Raw genomic sequence first — 13,119 nt, forward strand, 5'->3', positions numbered from 1 at the left:
CTCTAGAATTTAGTAATATTTCAAGTTGTACATTTTTGTGTGGGTTTTGATTGTAAACACCAAACAAGTTGAGAGATGTTTAAAGCTGGGCTTTTGTTTCAGGCTGCCCTATGCGAAATCTGGACCATGGCCCAGATCTGGATTCTTTCAACCATGAGCCTCATGTAGGTGTGTCCCGGAGTGGGGGTTGGGTGCAGGCCCCTCTCTGGTCACATGGACTGCACTGAAAAGCTTTGGGCAGGGGCCAGTAAATATGGACGGCAGAGAGAGGCTAACAGCCATTGCGTGGCACGGTGGCGTTCTGTGCAGCCGGGCGCCCCTGAGCTATTCATTAAAAAAGAAAAGGGGTACTTGTGGCACCTTAGAGACTAACAAGTTAGTACTCCTTTTCTTTCTTGCGAATACAGACTAACAGGGCTGCTACTCTGAAGCCTGAGCTATTCATTGACTAGCGCGGGCTGCAGGCCAAGGCTCTCGTACCGCGACCTTCACCGCGCCCGCCCGGGGCAATGAACGAACCATCTCCTGCACTCCCCGCGGGGCGGGGCGGGGCGGGGCGCCGCGGAAGTGGCGGGAAGGGGGCGGGACCGCCTCTGCGGGACTATTGACTAGTCATAAGGTGACGTTAATTATTCATAAGATAAAGCCTTTGAACGGCGAAGGCATCCTCGCGCGCGCGCGCGAGCCCCTACCAACCCCCTGCCTCCTGACTTCAACCGTGCGTAGGAGGAGCCTCCGCTGGGCCTCGTTTTGCCATTGGCTCCGGAGGGATCCTTCCACCCGCCTCCTGTGGGATGCAGCGCGTGGCCGTTGGCTAACCGGCCCGGTTGTGCCCGGCGATTGGTGGGCGGCGCTGAGGGAGGGCTGGCTGGGGCGTGCGGGCAAAGCCATCCGGTGTGTGTGGCTGCCGCCGGGGCTGGAGTAAGAAGCGGGGAGGGGTGCGGATGTAAACACTGGACAATGGCGTAAGCGATGGGGCGCTGGGCCGGGCCGGGCTGGGGGGCGCCGGGTGGGGGTGGGGCGCCCTATCCCGCCCCTGTGTGCGCGTCGCGGGGCGGCTGGCGCTGGGGGCCGTGTGGGGGCGGGCTGCGGGCCGCCTGGGGGAGCGCTGGCGGCCGGGGTCTGCGGGGGCGGGCTGACAGGCGAATGGCGGACGGGCGGGGCCGCTGGGGGTACGGCATGGGGAGTCTCCTGGCGCTGCCTGGCAGTGCCCTGGCTGTAAAATGGGGCGAGCGAGACTTGCCTCAGGCGGTGCCTTAACTGGTGTCCGAGCAGCCCCGTGAAAGCGGCTGGACAGCTAGGGGAAGGTTTTTTTATTTCTCAATTACCCCCTTTTTTCTGGTCATTTTTGTTGCTCCCATTTTGGCTCTCCTGAAAATTGGGGCTGTCCCCTCACCTGCTCCCTCAGGTGTCCTGTGTGTTGCTCCTTCACTGAAGTGAAACTAACATTAGCCTGGTCACTTTCACTTAGTGTGCACAGGCTGCCCCACACCTGGCCTGTGCTGAGCAGAAAATGAAACTGACGGGCCTTACAACAGGGTTAGTCCTGTGCTGTTGCTCTCCCACTTAGAGCCCAGGTATATGGTGTACAGATACACTCCCTTTACAAGAAGTTTTAAAGAAGGTGATATAAATTTCCTTATCATAAAAGTTGGCTGTAATCTTAGCTTCATGAGTCAACACTTCTGATGTCAATAATTCATGGTAACAAAACCAAGATGCTATAAAACTGGATTGGAACGAAAATGTGCAGCTAATGAGACGTGTTCTCGTTGGTATAGCTGGTGAAGCAGTGGGTGTAGGAACCCACCAATAAGGTCCTTCCTTATAAGATTGGCAAAATGCATGGTTATGTGGGAATCTCATGCTGCATCTGTGCTAGCCGTAACATCACATTTTATTGCACTTGTCAGCTAGCTGTGCTATCAAACCTATACAACCAAGCCATAGTATGAATGCATCCGATGAAGTGAGCTGTAGCTCACGAAAGCTTTATGCTCAAATAAATTTGTTAGTCTCTAAGGTGCCACAAGTACTCCTTTTCTTTTTGCGAATACAGACTAACACGGCTGCTACTCTGAAACCAGAAAAAACAGTGTAGGTCTATTAGTTGTGAATTTAAATACATGTAACCTTCTAATTAACTGATTTTATTTGTATATCTATCCGTATATATCAGTTACTAACAGAACAGAACTCCTAAAAGAATATCTGTGCTATCTGAAATTAGTAAGATCATTGCCTTCTTTTTGGGAGATAAAAGATTTTAGGGCTATGTGCCCCTTTGACTTGTAAAGGTAAAAAACAAAAAATCCGAAATGTGGAATGGAGAGCTCCTGCTCTGTGACATGCCCCACTGTGTGAGTACTGTATAGTATCAGGGTTTCATGAATATTTGGGGATAGAAGTGGGAGTGGCCTTTTTCAGTGGCATATTCCTCTTCATATTCTGCAGTAGTTCAAGTAAAACAAACTCTCGCAAAGTCTCCTCTGTAGAACTTCTTGCGTAACAACGAAAGGAGGTTCAGCATAGCTCCTGTAGGATCACTATGCTCTCGGGTGTTTGTAGGCCAACATCCCCTGCTGCTTCTTCAGCCCTCAGTAACCTTCTCCTGTGGGACATACTAATTGGAAATTCTGTGAGAGGAAGTTTGTGGAGTTTCCTGGGCTCTTTGTCCCATACCTGCGTATGTCTTCACAGAAGAAAAATTCAATGATATGTTTGAAACAAATTGTTTTCAAGTGAGAGTATGAATTACGTGAAATCATACAAGTTTAAGGACCTCCAATTTGTTTGGTCTGTACAGAAAGATTCACTTTTGGGGATGATCTTGGTCAACTATAACTGTCAGTATCTCTGATCCTTTGCTTAATGATTGACATATACTAGTTGCCTTAAAAAATACCCAAACCCCATAATTTTTTAATTCGTCTAAGATCATATTCAAATAGTTCTGTTTCATACTAAAGGATGTTTTTAATAATGTTACAAATATAACTTGGTTTACACTGTACTGGAAGCATATCTTGAAAGACTAATTATTCAGTATCTTAACATTGATAGAGTAATCATAGTCCAAAAAGAAAAGGAGTACTTGTGGCACCTTAGAGACTAACAAATTTATTTGAGCATAAGCTTTCATGAGCTACAGCTCACTTCATCGGATGCATGAAGCTGTAGCTCACGAAAGCTTACGCTCTAATAAATTTGGTAGTCTCTAAGGTGCCACAAGTACTCCTTTTCTTTTTGCGAATACAGACTAACACCGCTGCTACTCTGAAACTAATCATAGTCCATATCTGAACTTTTGTTTCCCATTTTAGTAATGCCTCAGATGTTAAAAGAAGTAGGCCCAGGATTCCAATCATAAAACTATTTTTGGACTGAATAGAACAGTGAGTAATCACTTATGGCCCATAACTTATATTATAGATATAAAAGTTTGTTGTGTATGTGTGCTGCTTGGCAAGCACAACCTAAGGTTTGTGGCATGACCTCTGTGTTCTGTAGCTCTCAAATATCATAGATTAGAGAGAAATTTAAAAACTGAAGTTTTTAATGGAGTATGAAAATCAGGAAGTCATGATAGATCCCCTCTGACATTTAATTTCATATTAAATTATGTTTTTTACTTTGTCCATTAACTTTTAATTTTCATTGTGCTTCACAGTTTTGTGTTTAAAATGTGTAACTGTATTACAGAAATTGTCAGGATGGAAGCTGAAGGTTTGGACAGTTGGGCAGGGGAGAACTAGAGCTCTTGTCACCTGCTAATAATGTGGAGAGGCATTACTGGTTGTGCTAAGCATGTTAACAAGATGTTCAAATTATCATTGGTAAAATACTTTAAATTTTAAGGAACTAATCCTGCACTCAGCTCCATATGGACATGAAGGATCAGGGCTTAAATTTGCATAATTAGGCCTTGATGCTGCAAATACTAATTCATGTGCTTAATTTTACCCCCAGTCAGTGGTGTTATTGAAGTTAATAGAAGTGTACGAAGTTAGGTATGGACATAAGCCTTTGCAGGATCAGGGTCTAAGATTTCTAAATTGTTCATCTATGTGGGGTGTTGAAGCATTTTGCTTCTTTCGGGTATATTTAGGATGACTGCAGATTTGGACAGACATTTTATAAGTCTAAGTTTCATTCACTTGTGGAAGGTGCCCTTTGCAGACTTAAGTGCTAGATACTTAACAGCTTTCTTTTTAAGAGCTTGGCTTTTGTGCCGTTATTCTATAGCAGATTTCACAGAAGCATGGAGTATGCAGAGCCCTGGTTATGAATAGTGGTTGCATTCTTTTTGCATGGGATTTGGGTAGAAGTTTTAGAACTTTGAAATGTTTTCCTCCGAGGTAAAGAACAGTATTGCCAAACCAGCCATTCATAAAATCATGAGAGAGTCAAAAAAGAATCGTGAGCTTTTTGAAAGGGGCAGTTTGCCTCTTTATGTTTTAAGCCTTTAGGCTTTTTGTTTTTGTTTTAAGCTCTTTGCTGAAATCCCAAGGGTTGGAAACTTAAACTTTTTCCTTTTTTAAATGAAAGCTAAGACTTTCCAGTAATCATAATTAAGGCTGCATGTCTGTCACGGAGGTCACGGATTCTGTGACTTTCCATGACTTTTGCAGCGGCTGGCGCGGCTGATTCTTGGACCAGCTGCACTGGCCACTGCTAGGGCAGTCTTGGACCACCATGTCCCTCCCCAACAGCAGCAGTCATTTGGGGTGGGAGGGTGCTCAGGGCTGGGGCAGGGGGTTGGAATGTGGGGTGGCGCTTACCTCGGGTGGGCTCTCCATAAGTGGCTAGCATGTCCCTATAGCTACTAGGCAGAGAGACCAGGGGGCTCTGTGTGTTGCCCCTGCCTGTAGGCACTGTCCCTGCAGCTCCCATTGGCTGCGGTTCCCGCCCAATGGAAGCTGCGCAGCTGGTGTTTTTGGTGGAAGCTGGCACTCATGGCGGGGGCAGTGCTCAGAGCCACCTCTGGCCTTCCCTCCCCCTAGCAGCTACAGGGACATGCTGGCCGCTTTCCGGGAGCTGTGTGGAGCCAGGTGGGGAGCCTGGTAGCCCTTCCAATCCTCCTTCTCCTCCCCCCCAACACCAGTGGGGGTTCCGGGCTGCACAGTTTCGCATGCTGGCCCCCCCAGCACTAGCGGGGTCCCAGGCCATGCATGCCCCCCAGAACCTGTGGCAACCCCTGCCCCAGCACCTCTGTTCCCCCAACCCACTCCTCTAACATCTGCGGCCCCTTGACCCAAGTTTTAGTTAAGGGTATGTAATGCAAGTCATGGACAGGTCACTGGTCGTGAATTTTTGTTTACTGTCCATGACCGGTCCATGGCTTTTACTAAAAGTACGTGTGATTAAAATGTAGCCTTAATCATAATTCCAGGAGCTGAGGCTTTAAGAAAAACAACAGATACTGTGAGACTTGTGATAGGATGCAATGTTACTAATTCTCATAATTCTATCTCGTGACAAGAAGAGAGATTTGTGTTAGATTGGATTAAAACTAATACCTGATTGAGAACGCTAAGGAATAAGAGTTCTTTAAAAGAGAGCTCGTTTGCTATGGGATCTGGTTTTGGAGAATCTTTCAAGTACTTGAAAACAACATATAGATTATTTTTAGAGGATTTTATAAAAATCTGTTGTAAATAGATGTTTTTATTTATTTTTTTTAAAAATGTAACATTTTTGGCATGTTGGCCAAGCAGCGTTGTGCTAGTTTGAAAACACTACAGTGAAACTGACTAGTCTTGTTTCATTGTCCAAACTGAGTGAAATGTAGAAAGTAAGCAATTTAAACAGCTAAAAGTAAGCTAGATTTTTTTAAAAAATAATTTGTTCTGTATGTATTAAGCTGGTTCTAGTAACAAAATTCTGAATGAATATATATATATATAATTTTCTATGTTGATGGATTCCATTTTTCAACAGTGAAAATAGTTTAGCCTTTTCCCTAAAAGAGATATTTGAGACATTGTCGAAACAATGTATTGTTTCCTCTTCTGTCTCTGCAACAACTCAACAAACACATCCTTTCCTCAGTTCAGAGTTGTGTTGATACTGTAAATGATGCAAAAAGAAAGTAAACAAATATGTAAAATGCCAAGTACTATTAGGAAACTTGGAAAGTAAGTGGTAAACTTCCCTCACAATGCAGCTTTCTGTAAAGGAAGAACTTACTGGAAAAATATTTGTCATGTAATGTTGTTGGTAGGTTTTACAGAGAACTTGAATCCTGCTTTTTAAAGAGGTGCATTTGTGCTATGTAAATAGAACTCTAAATGAGCTAGAGGTTTGGCTCTAAAAGAGTTAATGCATATCAATCAATATGTAATTTACTGCCTTTCTGCAGTAACAGACATGATTAGCTATTCATGATGTTATAGTGTTCTATATATGTTGCAGGACAGATTGCAGTGAAATTTTTCTTCCTTATTCAGATCTTAAAACACAAACTAAATGTGTTTTATCTTTAAGTGTAGCCTTAATAAGAAAAATCATGTTTAAGAGCCACAACTAATGAACAATGTATTTTTTGTATTGTTTGACATGTTTTCTCTTGTGTCTGTATTACATGCGTCTTTCACCGATGTGTAGTGTACATACCCACTAGCCCCTGTAGCATGGGTATAAATAGCAGCGTATATGGTGAGGCACAGCTTAGGAGAGTAAAGATGTGCCTGAAGGGTGCAGGCAGGTATGCACACAAGTACATCCCTATGTGGCTCTCTACTCACCATGGCTGTGCCTTCCTGGCTATGCTGCCATTTTTAGCAGCGAACTGTGCTGCTGCTGGAACCTTTCCGTGCTGCAGGAAAAAACTCTGGCTGCAGGGAAAGGCTGTACCAACTTCCTTTTGCTGCAGCCCTTACCCCACCATAGGGAAAGAATCTGGCAGCAGAGAGAGCCTCTGGCTGAGCCTTTCCCTGCTGCCTACCCTCTGTAAGAGCCTTTCATGGGCATGTGTATCTACATACCATAGTGTGGATGCAGTGCGCTTTTTACTGCAGTGTGTACCTACACATAGACTGCACACTGCCACTAGTGGTGTATAATGTAGAAGTAGGTTTCAGAGTAGCAGCCGTGTTAGTCTGTATTCGCAAAAAGAAAAGGAGTACTGGTGGCACCTTAGAGACTAACAAATTTATTAGAGCATAAGCTTTCGTGAGCTACAGCTCACTTCATCGGATGCATTGAGCTGTAGCTCACGAAAGCTTATGCTCTAATAAATTTGTTAGTCTCTAAGGTGCCACCAGTACTCCTTTTCTTTTTAATGTAGAAGTAGCCTAAGATGGTAGAACCTGACAAGCAGTGCCCATTGGAGTGCTCTTGCATACTCCCTTTGCCCCTCCCTCGTCGTTCCCTGAATATTCTAAGGCAAGGCTATAAAAGGGGTTGCAGTGCTTTGGCTCGCTCAGTTCCGTCCCACTGGCACCTCAGTCATGGGTTATAATTAAGGTTGTGAGGAAGAGGGGAAGGGCAGTGGGAATATGCAGAGGCCACTTGAAGGAGAAACAGAGGTGCTTGTCAACAGAGTTTTTTATGACAGACTCTACATTTCCACTCCATACCCACCTTCCCCTTTTCCTAGGAGCCTTAATTATAGCTCATAGCTGAGGAAGTGGTCGAAAGGAACTGAGGTGGTCAGAGCACTTTGCCCTAGAACACTTGGGAACAGAGAGGGGAGAGGTAAATGGGGTACGAGGGTGCTCCAATGGGCACTGATTGTCATGTTTCACCATCTGATCTGCACCTATCTGGTGCATCCCAGGAGTGTAAATATGCAGAGTCCATCTCTAAGAACTCCAGTAACCTCCATTTACCCAAAAAGAAAAGGAGTACTTGTGGCACCTTAGAGACTAACAAATTTATTAGAGCATAAGCTTTCGTGAGCTACAGCTCACTTCGTCGGATGCATTTCCCAAATGTATCTGATGAAGTGAGCTGTAGCTCACGAAAGCTTATGCTCAAATAAATTTTAGTCGCTAAGGTGCCACAAGTACTCCTTTTCTTTTTGCGAGTACAGACTAACACGACTGCTACTCTGAAACCTCCATTTACCCGTATCACAGTGCAGCCGGGGAAGCTCACAATTTACATGTCTAGATGGAGCTCGTTGGGGGCAGAGGCCAAATCTTTCCTTTTTTCAATAATGTGTTTGATGCTAGATACATTTTAGAGACTAATAAATAATTTGTGACCACAGGAGGCTTCTGATAGCAGAGTTGCACCTTTCACTGGAGATGTGTTGGTATTATGGATCATTTGTCTTTTTCACTCTCCCACCTGCTTAATCTTGTAATAGAAATATTGGAGACTTTGGGTGAAAGGAAGAGGTAAAATCAATAGAAAACTAAAATTTCCTCCCCCCCACCCCTTTTCTATTTTCCTTAAGAAGCTTGTGCTGGTTTTGACACCGTTCGGTAAACGGAGACATATCCTGAAATACTCATGTAAAGTATGAGTTTATGTAAATGAAGAGACAGTACTAGATAAATCTCCCTAAATATAATCTGGTATGTTGAGTGTTGCAAAACTACAGATTGCTATGCTGCATTTTAACTTTTTCATAATTGCTGTAGGAATTAGGAGTTTGATCTGTCAGTACAAAGTATTTAGTCAAAGGGAGGAGAGGTAACCTTGTAAGTTGTTTAAAAAACAGCTACTACAGTAACAGAAAAGGTTTTTCCGTCACTGTATTAAATCCACCCCTTCAAGAGACAGAGGTTGGTTGAGGGACGTATTCTTCTGTCAACCTAGCTTCATCTAGGCCTGGTTTCAACTTAAAACTTGGGTCGACTTTGTTTTGCACAGGTGTGAGATTTTTTTTCACAGCCTTGTGTTGTAGATAGGTCAACCTAAGCTTTAGGTGTAGATCAGGCCTAGAACATAGACTATGGGATGGAGGGGAGATAACTAAGGTATTCTCTATTTCCTTCACCCCCCAAATTAAAAATGCTCTCTATTAGAATTAGAAAAGTTCATCTATGCTTTAGATGTCAAATTATAATGTTGTTTATTCCTACAGGGTGCTGTTAGGAATAGGAAGGTATTACAAAGATGAAAATTAGAACCAAAATTAGAAGGATGGGTGAACCTTGCATTTTTCCTTCTGCTGTCTTTCCTCACGAGCTACATCTTGATTCTGTACTGAGAATATTAAGCAGTCATCTGTATTTTCACCTTCAGTTCTAGGTCTTTATGCTAGTCTTACAATTCAGTTGTTTCTTGCTTTGCTTCAGCTGTCTGTGACTACGCTAACACTATTCCAATGACCAAGAATGCTGGAAAACGTCATCTATGATCATACTGCCACTATATGTGCAGATGCTACAAAACGTTCTGCAGTCTGCTCTCTTCTTTCTTTCTTGAGTGAGCATTACTGCTGTGGTGCTCTGAGCTGCCAGTAATGTGATACTGAATCTGGGTCTTCAAAGGTAGCTTTTTGTGTTTGTGTGCTGCCAGTCAAGCTATTTGGTGGGTTTCTATTCTTTTGATCATATTGGTGAAGATACAAATGCTCTCTGTCACGTGGATTTATATTCATTTAGACAGAGCTGTCACTTTTGTAGTTAACAATGTTAACACCTCACATCAGTTGTGTTAAAATGAGGTTTGCTTTTTGTAGTGACTAATATTTCTTTTTCACAACCGTTACTAAAAGCAGCTAAGTTTAGGTAATTTAAGACACATTCTCATCCATAAACTGCCAGTTAATAGTTAAAATTTGGAAAATGGATGAGGATGAAGTATATCTCGCCAAGATTGAGTTCTGCTAGTGCTAGAAAGTAAAAAAGGAGAGCACCTGATTAATACCAACACACTTCAGCCAGTGAAACGCATTTTTAACCAAAATAGCAAGGATAGTATTTCTAATTGGTACCTATCATCCCCCTCTATTCTTTCTGTTTCTCGTAGAGCTATATCTTAATTTGGCAATCAGCAATGATAGGGGAAATCCAGATAATTGACATAACTATAGACACTCCATTTAATAAAACAACAACAAAAAAACTAAATACATTAAGCATTAAAGGCTGGTATTGTGTTGTACAGCACCAAGCAGACAAGCTTCCAGTTCAGTTCAATAGGACATGCTGCACTCTAATTTCAAATTTATAATCTGAAGAAGCAGTTTTAACCTTTCAAATCCATCAGTTGGTGATTGATTTAGCATGCCTAATAGACCATGTGGATATCTGACAGAGAAAACAGTCATGCTTTGTGGAAGATGCCTGAGTGCAAATTTCATCAGCAAAACCATAAATGGCCTGAAAGTGGTGTGCAGTAAAGGGCTTTCTTCTGATCCCTGCTCCCCCATATGCGTACCATGCTTTGTTACTCTTTTGGCAGAGAAAAATGTAATTGCCAGAAATTCAAGTTCTTATGAATTGAGAACCCGGAACTATTACATCTGCAGAGTTGATAGACTCTGTATCAATTTGGGCACTGAAATGTAGAAATACAATTTGATGTCCAGAATAACCACACTGGAATCTTTTTTTTTTAAGCTTCAACTAAAATGGTTCAGCAGTTTCCAAGAACGATATTAGGGAAAAATGCTTCCTCCCCCGCCCCACATTTCAATGCAAAATTTTTTAATAGTTTTGTTGAGAACCTTTTGTACCTCCATATTTTGGAACAGGGGCTTGGGATGGGGTTGGAGGGACCACCCCAACATCAGAAATATGCCTCTTGCAATTCCTGTGAAAATCCAGCTAAATTTGGCCAGATTACAAGATGGATGTGGCAGTTTGCACATGCTCGATACAGGTTGTTAGAAACTGGCACCTAAATTCTCTGAAGATTCGATCTGTGTGGAGTATGCTCCATAGCCACACAGTTCCTTCCTATGTGCTGACCAGACTGTGCATGTACCACTGAGAGATCTCTGTCTCAGGGCTGAGCAGAACTTTTCCTGCTGTTGTCCTTCCTAGTAGTTGGGTCTCCTGTGTTGCCAGGCATCAGACTTGAGAGCAATGAGATTCTCTTGTGCTCTTGATGCTCTGCCTGCTGGATTGCAAACAGCATGGAGGAGAACTAGGAAGCAGCTTGACTCAAATGTGGAAGGGTGAAGAAATGAGGGAGGCAAGGCAAGGAAAGGAGCTGGGGATGGGAGTGGATAGGTATAGAGGGGAATAGAAACAAGGGTAGAAAGGTGTAGAACCACTAAATCACACTCTCTTCCAGAACCTCAGATTGAACCTAGGATTCCAGTGTGTCAACATTCCTCTTCTTCAGCAAATTTCCCATGGGTTCTACAGCTAAATGTGTGTCATCACCCTGTAGTGGCTGGTCCATAAAGAATGTAAAAGCCTGCTAATGCTACAAGTTACTTCAGTTAGCTTAAGTGGTAGAGACTTACGTTGTGATCTAAAGATTTCAACCCTGCTGATGACTCATGTGGCTGTCAATATTGGTTGTGCATCATGGAAATTCTATTTGTTTGTTTTTTAAATTTAGGAAATGATTACAATGTTACAACTGCGGAGTCAGGAAATGCCACAATTAAGGTGCATATGCATTATGAGACAGCCTATAGTTACATGACCAGATACTTTGTTTTCTGAGGAACCCCTGCCTTATTTACTGTAGGTGGTGGACCTGCTGTGTGAATGAATTTGGGGTTGGTTCTGTTGGCTCTCTGCCTTTTATGTTGGAGATGTTCGAACGTGTGTAGTGAATGATGATGGGAACACTAGGAAGAGAATGAATAGGCTCATGGCTGAGGTAGCTGAATGCTGTCATGGAGAACTGAATTCTATTCCTGCCTCTGCACAGAGTGGTACTGGGCAAGTCATATAAACCATACATTTTCACAAGTGGATACTGACTGTGTATTCTTCATTTTCTGTATGCCCAATGTGAGATACCTAGAGCAAACTCAGAGAGGTGTTGTATGTTCCCAGTTGCAACTGAAATCAATTTGGACTGTGCTCTGAACATATGAAGTGCTATAAAATGATCAGAACTTTGAAAAATCGGGGCCTAGATTTCTCAGCTTGGACATTCAAAATTCATGGACAATTTTGGCCTTAATTTCACTGTGCCTCAGTTCCCCCATTTGCTAAATGGGGATAATACCACTTCACAGGGGTGTATTAAAAACAAATTCATTAATAAAAAAGAAAAGGAGTACTTGTGGCACCTTAGAGACTAACAAATTTATTTGAGCATAAGCTCCTCTTTGTTACAATAGCTCTATCTTTGTTTTGTCCATGACACATGTTGCAAATGGCTATTTATCTATTGTTCAATTGGCAGTAAATTTCCTGGGTCCATTTTCTTAATTCAGAGAGCACAGTGTGTATTAACAGACAAACTTAAAATTTTTTAAAGTTCATACCCTGCAGTTCCTTTTGGATTGTGCACTGCTTTGGGATTCCTAGGTAGCAAAAGTGGTCAAGATTATCTCATTCTTACCTTTTTCTCTTGGATGGAGGCCTTGCCACAGTTACTTATGTCTGTCATCTCCAGGTTGCTTATAGCAAAGTGCTTTATGTGGAGCTACCCTTGAAGATTACTCCAAAGCCTAAGCTACCTCTTACCTGGTAGTGCTTTTTGTGAATAGCATATTAAATCTGTGTTCTATAGACTTAGCTGGCTACCAGTGGTTCCGAGTGCCTTTTATAGGCTGTCAGAGGTGGTTTTCTATAATCATACCAAAATCAATCTTTGTGTTTTACCCTGACAGTTGGAATCAGGTGGGATGGGTTACGGTGGAAGATCCATCTTCTTAGATTAGTCAGAACCTGTACTGTGGAACGTGCTTTGCTCCATCAGTCTGAAAAGTCAGTTTGAATATCAGGGTATGTTGCAAGACCTATCTTTTTCTGAAGCTTTGTTTGAAGATGATGATTTAAATGGTTTTGAGCTGGTGAAGTTAATTTTGGAATTGAGTTTTAGTGACTGAATTATGGTAGGTGCATATGTAATTAATCAAAAACTAAATACTGATTTTGTGGTGATAGTTGTATCAGTGCAGTCAAAATGTTGTATAGGGCTCTCCTGTCAAAATAACCAGAGGAGAGGGCCAGAGCAGAGGAAAGCAGAGAATTCACCTTTCGGGGAGTCCTTCACCATAACGAGCAAAGGGGTTTAGTCTCCAGA

At 42.7% G+C, this 13,119-nt stretch overlaps 1 protein-coding gene across 2 annotated transcripts in view; it reads left to right on the forward strand.

The window, feature by feature from the left end:
- Window positions 1-806: 806 nt before the first annotated feature.
- Window positions 807-13,119, forward strand: part of KIAA1109 (KIAA1109 ortholog) — a 222,900-nt gene continuing 210,587 nt past the window's right edge. For both annotated transcript variants that reach the window (XM_038398596.2, XM_043513096.1), the window contains exons 1-2: window positions 807-965; window positions 3,324-3,395. The gene's annotated coding sequence lies outside the window, so the exon portion shown is untranslated. The remainder of the gene's footprint in view (window positions 966-3,323; window positions 3,396-13,119) is intronic.

This window comes from Dermochelys coriacea, chromosome 4 (genome assembly GCF_009764565.3).
Source record: "Dermochelys coriacea isolate rDerCor1 chromosome 4, rDerCor1.pri.v4, whole genome shotgun sequence".
NCBI lineage: Eukaryota > Metazoa > Chordata > Testudines > Dermochelyidae > Dermochelys > Dermochelys coriacea.